The sequence below is a fragment of the Dendrobium catenatum genome, unplaced genomic scaffold (assembly GCF_001605985.2).
Source record: "Dendrobium catenatum unplaced genomic scaffold, ASM160598v2 fragScaff_scaffold_1590, whole genome shotgun sequence".
NCBI lineage: Eukaryota > Viridiplantae > Streptophyta > Magnoliopsida > Asparagales > Orchidaceae > Dendrobium > Dendrobium catenatum.
In genome coordinates this window covers 9182-20563 of record NW_021320052.1, presented here as the reverse complement: position 1 = coordinate 20563, position 11382 = coordinate 9182, and the positions used below count along the sequence as shown (strand labels likewise).

At 30.1% G+C, this 11382-nt stretch overlaps 1 long non-coding RNA gene across 2 annotated transcripts; it reads right to left on the bottom strand.

Moving 5' to 3' along the window:
• Positions 1–38: 38 nt before the first annotated feature.
• Positions 39–11353, bottom strand: LOC110107945. Of its 2 annotated transcripts, none has more exons than XR_002304417.2 (3): positions 11195–11353; positions 10917–10948; positions 39–118 (listed from the first exon to the last, which is right to left on the bottom strand). It is a non-coding gene; the product is annotated as an uncharacterized LOC110107945 (long non-coding RNA). The 2 variants fall into 2 exon arrangements; XR_003703059.1 differs by having other exon boundaries at positions 102–168.
• Positions 11354–11382: the final 29 nt, after the last annotated feature.

Sequence of the window (11382 nt, the reverse complement as noted above, 5' to 3'; positions counted from 1 at the left end):
AACAACAAAATAACTGAACTTCTTGAAACATTATCTATAGGGAATTCCTTACCGTAGGGAATGATGAAGCCGTCCATTATCCAAGTGAAATAAACGATGGAAGGTGATCCACCATTCACTACAGTGGATTTTGTCCCAGAATTAAAGTAATAGAAGTACATGCTTCTCCTACTTAAATAATAAAGATATGAAAAAGCTGTTTGTTGGCGTATGATATATATTAAGGAAAGCTTTGTCAAGAAGAATTATATTAGGAAAATATATGCCACCATTATTTGTTTCCTTTTGTATTCATTATGCATGTCTTTATATAGGAGTCTCCTCAACAGTCATATCAAAGTAAATACGCAAAACCTAATGCATAGATATCATATTTAAAAAGCAATTTTCTCTTTCTGTTAGTTTTTTTTTTTAATGAGAGCTGAAGAAATGCTCCTCATTGTTTGTTAACTTTTTTATTCTATCTTCCAATCTAAGGGTGAGGATATAGCCAACAACTAAAAGTTTTAATTCATATGCTCAATGACCCCTATCAAGATTGTTTGGCTTGTAGATCTCTCGATCATTCAACAATATATATATATATTAAAGATGGAAATCGATCCCAAATATTTAATTTAACATAAGGTAGCCACAATATCAATTACAAATTTACGCTCGCTTGAGGTACAAGAGAATTCCTACATGTTGAGTCCATTTTGTCTCAACCGCGAGACCTTTGTCTTCAAAACTAAGGACCATACCGCCTAAGTTAAAGCCATTTGATTGATGTCAATATATAAGAATGGTAAACTAGCATAAATTAGAGTTTAATGGGTTGATTAATAATGAAGTTTTTATTTGTCACCTGAACATAAAATACCAAGAAGAATAGCTCATAGTGCAACAAAGTGCACCTTGCACTATCACTAATGCAAGATGCGGATGATCAAAATATTGCACTCTATTTTGCTCAATTTTGGACATGTGATGAGGATAAGAATATTTTGGTTGACAAAGGTGGCAATGAAAATGATTTTTATGTAGAAGCTTATAAAGAGAGAAAATGAGGCCATTTTAATTTATGATGCTATATTTTGAGGATGTGTAGTTTAGTTTTTAAATTTGAATATGAGATTTGAAAAAAACTGCCACATTTTTTTAGTAAGTAATGTAGTTCATAGGGTCGGATTTCTTAATGCAGCTATATAATGTAATGCATCAAAATTACACAGATGAACTTAAAATTTACAATTCACATATTATCAATTTAATTAAATATTCATCTCTTCTAATACAAAAATAGAAAACATGCAAAATCATGCAATTGATAATTTAATGGCATTTAATAAAATTTAACATAGAACTTCAAGTTCAAAGATGGTTATATAACAATTGAAAATCATATCAAAATTAAGAAATTTAGATAGTATGAGTTTTAACCAACTTCAATCACATAGACAGACCGATAACTAAAAATTTAAAGAAAAATAATATCAAGAAAAGAAATCACACGTCAATACAACAAGATGCCTTTCGCCAAAAGTTGGTTGTCATTAATTGCACTAGTTGGAAAACTTCAATCCAACTGGCACTCATGCACAAAGAGGAACTAGGACTTAGCATAAAGAGAAAGCAAATTATCATTGATATTATTTTTGCATGCTTCAAATAACCCTTTTTTATAGTAAAAAATTCCCCTTAAAAACGAATCAAGCTAACCACCTTGAACCAAATGCTCGTGGGATGATATAAAGATGCGAAAGCCTTGCACAAGATTGCAGACCAACAAAACCTATTGGAATCACACATTGATGGGAGAGAATCGCATGCAAATGCAAAATCTAATGCAACAGGTATCACAACAATAGTCCCATGCATTGAGCAAGACCATGTAATCATTACCCTATCAAATAACATTAACAAAAAAATTAGTACATAAAGCTTCCAACTGAAGGCCACAATAGCAAAAGCCCATTTAAAAGGCCCCAAGGCAAATCATAGCAAATTATTAAATAGCCTAATTAAAGCCTAAAAAGCAATCCATAGAACCACACTGAGAAAAAGAGCACAAGTTTTTGTATATGAGGATATAATAGGCATGTTTACCCAAAAAAACACTAAACTAATAAAATAGCATAAATAATAAATAAACTAATGAAATTAATATTCAAACTATTAATCCACTCTTCTAGACACAATATGACATATTTTTTAAAAATATAAACTTTACAACTTACATCAAATCTGCTTGACTTGAAAAGACTTTGAATTAACCATGAAACATTCATCAATCAATTTCGGCATAGTTGTTGTCCTTCATATGTATTCAACCACAAATCATTATATTTAGTTTTGTCACGCCAATGCACAAGTTACGTTTGTTATCTACAATTAATAGTAAACATAATCTAATCATCTTATATTGACTTTGAAACAATATGTGTAGAGAGCTTCGTAAAGCATTGGATATGAAATTCCAAGGAGTTTAATAAGAAAGAAAAATTCAATTTATTGATAGTCAGCTCCTAAAATAAATTTAAATCAAAGATTAAACAATACAAAACTTCCCAAAATTTTCAGTTTATAAGCATTGGTCGCAATCCACATAAATTAATTGTTGGACCAATCAAATAACTGAACCAAGGAAAAGAACACGACATGTTCGATACAAGGATCATCACAAGCATGTTTATGAAAAAAACACTAAACTAAAAGAATCACATAAAACAACTAACAAACTAATAAAATTAATGCTCTGACTATCATTATGCTTGTCTCGGTGCACATGCCACACATGTTACACATGTCCTGCGATTTTAATGAGAATAATCTTTGAGGTTTGCATCAATAAGCCTAGCCTTATTCTAATATCCTTAATCCAAGCTTTAATATTTTGCATTTTGTCTAATATTATGTATTGCTGCTACCATGATAGTTTCATTTATCAATCTAATTGCCTTATTAGCAATGATGCTTCATTTGTCTATCTAATTGCAGTATTAGATATGATAGCTTCATGCATGTCAAAGTTAGATAATGTTTTGTTCTACATGGCATTCTATTATTTAAGCTATTTTTCTCTTAAAATTTTGAATATTCCTGATTTTTTTTTTTTTTTAAATGGCATGTGCAATGCACTGACTCAAGAAAATCCTATTTATTATTAAGAAGTATAGCATAACTTAATCAAATTCTTCTTAATAAATCTAACATTTTAATCTTTTTTTTTTGCTCAAAATTATAATATTATACAAAAAATACAAGAGTTTCCCAAGTTGACCCAAGTTAGCATAACTAATCTATCATTTTCCATAAATTTTTAAATGAAAACCAATTAAAAATATTTTAAACAAAAAAAGATTACTTTAGCAGATAGCTAATTGCAAAAAAATTAAACAGTCATTACCAGCCATAAGCTTATGAGATAGCATGATAGTTGATATTAGTTTGCAGATAGCTCAGCTTCATATATATATATATATATATATATACATGCTCTTGTAGGATGGGATTAAGAGGACGCATGGAGTGTACAACAACAACATCAAGCCTTTATCCCACTATGTGGGGTCGGCTACATGAATCCTTTTTGTAAAACCCGAAACATTGAATCGCAATGTAACGACGCATTGCGATGCACCGCGACAAAAAGGATCAAATTTTTGAAGTTGTCGGATTTCGACAAAATAAATTTTATAAAATTGTAAATTTAATTTCGATCAATTCGATATAAAGAACTTATTAAAATTTTTGCACGGTTTGGGAGATAAAAATCACCGAAGTTTTATAAACTAAAATTTACTTAATAGCCCCTCATGGTCTTAAGAGAAATTATTCAAGAGAGGGTAATTTGGTCTTTTAGAAACCCCTAAGCGTAAGAGGCCGAATGAATCAGTCTCTTCTCATTTCGCCTCCCACTTCTCTCGGCCAAACAAGGAGAGACGGATAAGGACGATGGAAAGGCTTCTAGGGCAGCGATGGCGGCAATTTCCGGCGGCCAAATTTGGGGGAAATTATAGAGGGAGATTAAGGGAAGACTAAGGTATGTTTTTAATTACGAAATTTCTCCATTTTCACATAGATTTCTTAAGGAGAAAATTCTAGAGTTTTTCAAAACCTATAATTTTTCAATGAGATTAATAGGGAATGTATAAGGAAGGATTTTAGTCATAAAAATAAAATTTTTCTTATATTTTTATTACAACAACAACAACAACATCAAGCCTTTGTCCCACTACGTGAGGTCGGCTACATGAATCATTTTTCGTCACTGTGTGCGGTTAAAAGTTAAATTCTCATTTAAATCTAATAACGAAAGATCATTTCTAATATTTTCTAATCAAGTCTTTTTAGATCTACCTCTACCTTTCTTAACATAAGTCAAATCTAATGCCTCAACTTTTCTAACTGGGTCATCGGAAGGCCTCCGTTTAATGTGACCAAACCATCTAAGGCGACTCTCTCTAATCTTATCTTCCACTGGAGCTACTCCAACCTTTTCACGTATATGCTCATTTCGTATCCTATCTCTAAGGGTCAAGCAACTCATCCACCTAAGCATCCTCATCTCTGCAACACTTAACTTAGTATTATGCTTCTCTTTTAAAGGCCAACATTCGGCTCCATAAAGCATTGCAGGTCTCACCACCATCTTATAGAATTTTCCCTTAAGTTTGAGAGGGACTTTTCTATCGCACAATAAGTCCGATGCATTCCTCCACTTCAATCATCCAACTTGAATTCTGCTGATAATATCCCCATCAATTTCATCATCACTCTGAACAATAGATCCAATATATCTAAAATGTGTACTCTTATTAATGACTTGATAGCCCAAACAATCTCATCACTAGGTCTATTGCTACTAAAATTACACTACATATATTCACTTTTAGATCTACTCAAGCGAAAATCTTTAGACTCTAAAGTTGACCTCCATAATTCAAGCTTACTTTCAACTCCCTCTCTAGTCTTATCAACAAGAAGAATATCATCAGCAAAAAGCATTCCTCAATTTTTATTGAGTTTTAAAAATTAAGGTTTTTCAAATTCTTGAATTTTTAAGAAAATTCTTTAATGATTATTGTTCATAATTGTCTTAAGAATATTTTTAATGAAAAACTTTATGTTTTTTCGCAAAAATTTAATTTTCTTAATTTTAATTCAAATAAATCTGAAAACACATTAAACCTAATTATTAATTAGGTGAAGGGAAAGTTTTGACATACTTATAGGAAGAAAATAATGAAAATATTATTTCCAAAATTTAGGTTTAAGGAAAAATCCGAAAATAAAATTAATTTTAATTTACATTAAGAAGAGGGATATTATTAAAATAGAAAAATTATGAATTTAATCGATAATATGATTTTTTAAAAAGGAGGATTTAATTAAATCCAAAAATTTTTATATTGAAATATTGATTTAAATGCATTATGATCATTGAGTTAGTAATAAAGATTTTAATTACTTTAGGTATTGGTTATAGAAGAAGAAATACGACACAAGACTAAAAGACGTATTTTATTCGTATAGGTTTGACTATTATTTATTGACGTAGGTACTTGTATTTATGTTAATTTTATGTTTCTGATTCTTTAAATTTTATGAAAGAATGCATATGTTTTAGATATTTTATTCAGTTAAAAAGTTGCATGCTAGTTCTTTTCATATTTTATTGCAGCAAGAAATATATACAGTATAGCATATTTCTTTTAATTGTTTTAAAATGCATACATATAGAATTTGCATAAAAACAATGCATTAGATAGACACATATGATTGTATGAATGATCTAATCTCTCCTACGATAAATATTGATTGAATGTGTATGTTGATACAAAGTATCATGTGAAAAAGGTAAATAGTAAAGGTAGATGATAACAAGCAAATATGGCTCCTCGGAGTAGACAAAAAATGAAAATAATGGCCAAATTGAAAGTGTACTTGATCAGTATAAAAAAATCTTAATATTTCTGTTACGAGTATATAAAGTTATGAATAAGTATTATATGCATAAAAAATATCATAAAGGAAAATTATGAAAAGAATGATAAATGAAATTTACTGTCATATGAAATAATAAAGGAAAAATGGGCATATATGATGTCATACAGAATATGCAAACCCAATCTCAATTCATGTCATTTATAGTTTTTCTTTTTTAAGTTACTTAGCACTGAAATATGAAATTACATGCATAATTTTTTTCTTTTTCTTGCCTTATAGATTAATAGAAATACTTGTTACATGCTGAGCATTAGCTCACCCTGCTTGTGAAAATATTTTTCAGGAGAACCTACTTAGCTTTGATGGCTGATAAACCTGTCACTTATCATCGTAGAGAATCCAAATGAGACAGGTTCTTTATGGTTATTATATGTCATGTGATGGACTATGTAGTGTGGTGTACTTGTAGTAGTTTTATGTTTATGAGTTGTTACTTTTGTTATATTAAAAATTATGTGAATGAAAGATTAGTGGCTCTTTTTTAATTGTATTTGAATAAATATTTAATTATGTTAATATTAAAATGAAAGTTTTAATTTTTTCGTAGGCTGTCTGTTCCCACCTCGTCAACTCGAGCTTATCGGGCCGAGTCGTGACACTTTTTCTCCATTGTGCCCTAATAAAAGTCAAATTTTGTCACGATCCGGCCCGATAAGCTCAAGTTAACGAGACGGGAACAAACCATCATATGGTAATTATTTAAAACTTTCATTTCAAATTAACATAATCAAATATTCATATAAATACAAATAAGAAAGAGCCACTAAACTTCCATTATAACAAATTCTAATACATAAAAAACAACAATAAAACTTAAACCAATAAGACTACTACAAGAAGTTCATAATACACGGGACATAAAAACATCTACAAAGAACATGTCCCCTTGCGCTTCTCTACGACGATAAGTGAAAGGAATTCTATTAGTCATCACTGTTTAGCAGGTTCTCCTGAAAATAATCTCACAACTTGGGTGAGCTGACACTCAGTAGGTAACATGCATTTTTATCAATTTTATAAAGCAAGGAAAGAAAAATACATTATGCATGTCACTTTCATACTATAGTATATAAATAACTATAAAAAGAAACAATACAATTTTTATAAAGTAGTATGTTACATACTTATTCTATATGTCATTCTAAATGACCATTTTTTTCTTTTCATATAACATTAGCCTTTTTCATTCATTCTTTCATCATTTTCTTAATGTTTTTTATGCATATAATATTTATCCATGACATTTTTTTCTTTCATCATTTTCTTGATGTTCTTTATGCATATAATACTTATCTATAACATATACACCCGTAATGGAAGTATAAAAAATTTGTACTGATCAAATACACATTCAATTTGGTCATTGCTTTTATTTTCAGTCTGTTCCGAGGATTTATATATTCCTTTACTAGTTGTTTTTAACATTTGTCTTTTACCATATGATACTCCGTATGAACATACACATTCTTTTATGCATTATCGTAAGAGAAATGATAAAATTCATTTAATCATATATTTATATTTAATACGATATTTTTTATGCATTTTTACAAGTATAAATTTTAATAGACCTAAAAGAAACATGTTATAATATCTATCTTTTCTTACTGCATTATAGTACGAAAGAACAAATATGTTATTTTCAATTGAATAATAATTAAAAAAACTAGAACATATGCATTTTTCATAACATTAACATTTAGAGAATAAGAATTATAAAATTAAGAGAAATACAAACACCTATCTCAATAAGTAACCATTTATTCTTATGGCATATATCTGCTCCTATATCCAACACCTAATAATGAACACCTTTATTATTAACTCATAACATAATACATTTTCATTAATTAATATTTTAATATTAATTATTGTCGGATTTAATTAAATTATTTTCAAAATTCATAATTTTCCTATTTTAACATTTTACCATTTCCTAAAAAAAAAAAACTCTATTTTCGGTTTTGCTTAAAAACCATAATTTTGAAAATAAAATTTGCATTAATTTCATCATATTAACATGCCAAAACTTCTCCATCATTTAATTAATAATAAGGGCTTAAACATTTACAGATTATTTTAAATTAAAAATTAGGAAAATTAAAAATTTGTGAAAAATCTTAATTTCTTCCATTAAAACATTCATAATACTATTTGGAACAATATTCATTAAAGAATTTTAATAGAAATAAAAAATAGGAAAAACTCTAATTTTTGGAAACCTAATAAAATTTGGGAAAAACTTCATTTTCATGGTTAAAATCATTCCCCAAACTTTCCTTATCATTCTCCTTGAAAAATTCTAAGTTTTCGGAGGAACCCTAGAATTTTCACCTCATGAAATCCAAGTAAAAAATAGAAAATCTAAGTTAGAAACTCACCTCTTTCTTCCCTAAGTCTCCCTTTTCAATTTCCTCCATAGAAAGTCGTCGGAAAACCACCATAGTCTTCACCTTGGAGCCTTGCAGCCGCCCCCCTTCTTCCTCTCTCACGTTCGGCCGAATGGGAATGAGTAGGAATAGAAAGAATTTGGTCCCTTTTAACTCCTCAGGTGGTTAGGGATTTGCCAAAAGTCCAGATTGCCCCTTTACATGTTTTATTTCATGAAGACATATAAGGGTTATTAAATAATTAACATTTATAAAACTTTGCCTATTTTTAACTTTCAATCCGAGCAAAATTGACCCTATGTTCTTTATATCAAAATGATCGAATTTAAGCGTAGAATTTTATAAATTTTTTTTTGTCAAAATCTGACAACTTTGAAACTTTGATTATTTTTGTCGTGTTGTGTCGCAACTTGTCGTTACACTACGATTCAATATTTTCGGGTTTTACAAATTTTCATTTAAATCTAATCAAGAAATGTCATTTTTAATAATTTCTAACCAAGTCATCTTAGGTCTACATCTATCTTTCTTAACATAAGTCAAATCTAATACATCTACTCTCATAACTGGATCATCGGAAGGCCACCATTTTATGTGACAAAACCACTTAAGGTAACTCTCTCTAATCTAGTTTTTCGCTAGAGCTACTCCAACCTTTTCACGTATATGCTCGCTTCGTATAAGTCTCACCACCATCTTATAGAATTTTACCATAAGTTTGAGTGGTGTTGGTGTTTTCTATCACACAACAAGCCCGATGCATTCCTCCACTTCAACCATCCAACTTGAATTCTACTAATAATATCCCCATCTATTTTAACATCACTCTGGACAAAAAATCCAAGATATCTAAAACATGTACTCTTTATTAATGACTTGTTCGCCCAAAGTCACAATCCCCCACTAGATCTATTACTACTAAAATTACACTCAATGTATTTAGTTTTAGATCCATGCAAACGAAAAACCTTTAAACTCTAAAGTTGACCTCCATAATTTAAGTGTACCTTCAACTCCCTCTCTACTCTTATCAACAAGAAAAACATCATCAACAAAAAGCATACACCAGTCTACATCCTTTTGCAAATGTCTAGTACGGACATCTATGACTAAAGCAAAAAAGATATGGGCTTAAAGATGATTCTTGATGTAATGCAACTAAAATAAGAAAATACTTGGTCAAACCAACTTGTGTTTGAACACGAGCTATAGCTCCTGCATACACATCCTTAATGACTTGAATATAAACATTATTAATCACTTTCTTTTCTAGAACTCTCCATAACAATTCTCTTGGAACTTTATCATGCTTTCTCTAAATCAACAAATATTATATATAGATCCTCCGTATTCTCTCTATATACTACTGCATCAAATCTCTCAATAAATGTATAGCTTCCAAAGTATACCTACCCAGCATGAATCCAAATTAATTTTGAGAAACATTAGTATCACGACGTAGTCTATGCTCCATAACTCTCTCCAAAGTTTTAAAGTATGACACATTAACTTAATTCTTCTATAATTCGCACAATCTCTATAATTCGCACATGGAGTGTGATGAATAGAAAATTTAAAACATAATGAGAGAAGCTATATTTGATTTCTCAATAACCTATAATGTTACAAGAGCAAACACACATGAAGAAATTGATGATAATATTTATATTTACAGGAGCCACAAAATCATAAAGTGTGCTTTTAAAATGTAAGGAGAAGAAGTGTGCTTTTAAAATGTAGACAAAATTAAATATTGCTAAGTTTAAGATAATTATAAGAAAGGCAAGGGTCTTGCAAAGGGTGTCATGACCAAATTAAAAGCTACAATATTTGATGATTTATATAATAGGTTTGGTACTAAAGAGGGGCAAAGTGAGATATATAGAATATTTAAAGCAACAAATAAGAAATCTAGATTACTGTTGTTGAAGGTAAGGTGCTCAACTATGTTGGGATTGACAATGCGAGTCCACGTGGGCATCATTTACCAAGGTTTCACTTGGCGAGCATCTTTCCTTTAACGCATCAAACATTAAGGTGAGCGCCTTGCCTTAATTTAAGAGATGGGTGATATTAATTCAAATGTTGAAGATGCGGTAATTTATTTTAAGGATAACTTGACCTATGATGATGTAAAAAAAGCATCAAAAAGTTACAGAAACAAGAACACACCCTTAGAAAAAAAGTTAATAAAATGTAATTACAAGACTTCATGTTATAACATGATAAATCATTACGATTAGGAAGATGAGACCAAAAACTAGAGAAGTGCTGGAGAGCTGCAAATGTAGTAATAGGAAGAAAATAAGCGGCGCGTGATTGACTCACTAGAATCAATAAATATCAAATGCCCATTTTCTAGGAGCATTTTTAATTGCTGAGTGCTGACCAACCTAACATTTCAATTTTTTATTCGAATAATTTAAAGTTCATTTTATTCAGCTATAAGAAACTTCACAGGAACACTATAGGTCGTACTTTACCGGAGCAATACTAAATCTGAAACCCAAGTGAAATTTTATAACTAGTAGTTACCTCAGCTTGACTTTTTCCAGAGCCAAATGCTCCTGCAAGATATTTCACAGGCATCAATGTAATAGCCAAAACAGAAATATTTTAATGAGATTCAGGAAATAAAATCAACAATCACATTCGAACAGTTGACTAAGGCTTCGTTTGGGACGGCTTTCTTCCAGCTTCTTAAAACAGCTTTCTATTAAAAAATAAATTTTTTGTACTAGAAAGTCGTTTCAAGAAGCAGTAAGAAAGCCCTCTCAAACGAAGACTAAATTTATTATATTGACTTTACATACCAATGTAACCTAATGTCAGTGGTAAGACACTCAGTGTGCACGGAGACAAACTAGTTACAAGGCCTGCGCCAAAAATAACCGCCAAACTGCAACCACGAGTTTCAGAAACATGACAATAAATAAAAGAACAGAAAGGCCCCACATTAAATCCCAATAAAATGAGCAAATGCTGCTTGAAGTGAATCACT